The sequence below is a fragment of the Heterocephalus glaber genome, unplaced genomic scaffold (genome assembly GCF_053883595.1).
Source record: "Heterocephalus glaber isolate CG9 unplaced genomic scaffold, H.glaber_assembly_v1.0 deba00000331, whole genome shotgun sequence".
Classification (NCBI taxonomy): Eukaryota; Metazoa; Chordata; class Mammalia; order Rodentia; family Bathyergidae; genus Heterocephalus; species Heterocephalus glaber.
This window is the reverse complement of record NW_028258142.1, coordinates 33,689,285-33,691,096: the sequence shown is the minus strand read 5'-3', so window position 1 is coordinate 33,691,096 and position 1,812 is coordinate 33,689,285. Positions and strand designations below refer to the sequence as shown.

Genomic DNA, 1,812 nt, shown 5'->3' with positions numbered 1-1,812 from the left:
AGTGGAAGGCGTGTGGAGCCAACAGAAGCCCGGGCACACAGTGCCACATAGGGCTCTCTGTCATGTATGTCTCACTAGGAAGATAGGAGAGACACTTATCTTTGATGTCCACATAAAATAAAACCGAAAGCTCTAATTAAATTTCATCAGGGCCTATAGCTTTGCCCCAGAGAAAGGAATTTTAAAGGTCAGAACATCTCATGTCCAGTTGGCCACCCAGTGGAGCTTGTAGACAACTATCTGTGAGGGGAGGGCTGAGGTTGGGAAAATGGCAGCCAGAAAGGCAGGAGAGGAGAAGCCTGAGAAGCTGAAGTGAGGCGGAGCTGCCAGAGTAATGGAGGGGAAAGTTCCAGTTGCAGCGCTGAGACGTGATCAGCTGCAGAAGCTGCAGACCTCCCAACAAAGCCTACAAAGATCTCCAAGTTTCGATTTGCCATAGATAGTCAGATAACAAAGAAAGCATCAGCTATATCCATCAAACTTGGATCAAGTAACCCTAAAGAAACTGTTCCTACTTTTGCTCCAAAAACCCTTTCAGTAGCAGCAGCTTTTAATGAAGATGAAGATAGTGAATCAGAGGAAATGGCTCCAGAAGCAAAGATGAGGATGAAGAATATTGGAAGGGATACACCAACATCAGCTGGACCAAACTCTTTCAATAAAGGAAAGCATGGGTTTTCTGACAACCAGAAGCTATGGGAATGAAATATAAAATCTCATCTTGGAAATGTCTATGATCAAGACAATTAAATGATGTGTTTTGAATTGGGGTGTGGGATGGGTGTAAAGTCAAAAGGAACAGTTTCCTTTTTTAGGTACTGGGGATCGAACTCAGGACCTTGTACTTGTAAGGCAGGCAGTGGAACCATTGAGCTAAATTCCCAGCCCCAACAGTTTCCTTTTTTAAAGAGTGGTGTAAAATTATCTTTGGAGCCACTTTTTCTTTTTCATTTTTTAAAAAGACTGAGTGGCACACTAATAAGTGAGAGTTTGAAATTAGAGGTAATTTATGTTTTATGTACAGATTTCAAGACATTTGCTAATTTTGTAGTTTCATGTGATTAGTTTCCAAAGGTTATAGATAATAAAGAAATCAGAAATTGTACCTTTTTAAGAATTGCATATTTTTTAGACACAACTATCAGCGCATTAAGAGGGAAGCAAAAAATTACTGTCTATTTAAACTGTCAGAATTTACTCCTAAATTAACTCCCTCATTACCTAAACCATCTGGCTCCCAGGAACAGTCTCATAGAGAAAGGGGGAGTATTGTATTGAAAGGAAAATGTTGGTGGACTATGACTGAAAGTAAATTTAGATAAAATTAAAATGGAGTTTTCTTCCTTATGGGCATTTGTTTTGTCATCATATTATTAGGTATTGCATTACTATCAGTGGATACAAATTCTTAGCTCTTTTACAAAAAATAATTTCAAAAAATTTCTATGTGAAGTGTCGAGTATTTGAAAAAGCCCATTTTACTTTAATGGTCTTGTCTACCTTCATTAGTCTTCAAAGAACAGCCATTTACTACCAAAGTAAATCAGTATGTTGAATGTGCTTCTCTTGGTTTTTGTTTGTTTATTAGCTAGTTCCTGTAAGCATTTCCACCAGAACTTGAGAGGCAAACCATAAGGGAGCTGTTTCTTTTAAAATGCAAACCACCACCAAAAATTTAAATGTACGTATTACTTAAGTATTTGACTGGTTTTTATTTTTTAAATGGTATAAACACCAAAAAAAGGGCTGGGATTTAGCTCAGTGGTTCCAGTGCCTGCCTCGCAAGCTCAAGGTCCCAAGTTGATCCCCAGT

The 1,812-nt window shown here is 38.5% G+C and overlaps 1 pseudogene; it reads left to right on the top strand.

The window, feature by feature from the left end:
• The first annotated feature begins 268 nt into the window (after positions 1 to 268).
• LOC110344030 (PEST proteolytic signal-containing nuclear protein-like) lies at positions 269 to 750 on the top strand (annotated as a pseudogene).
• The last annotated feature ends 1,062 nt before the right edge of the window (positions 751 to 1,812 follow it).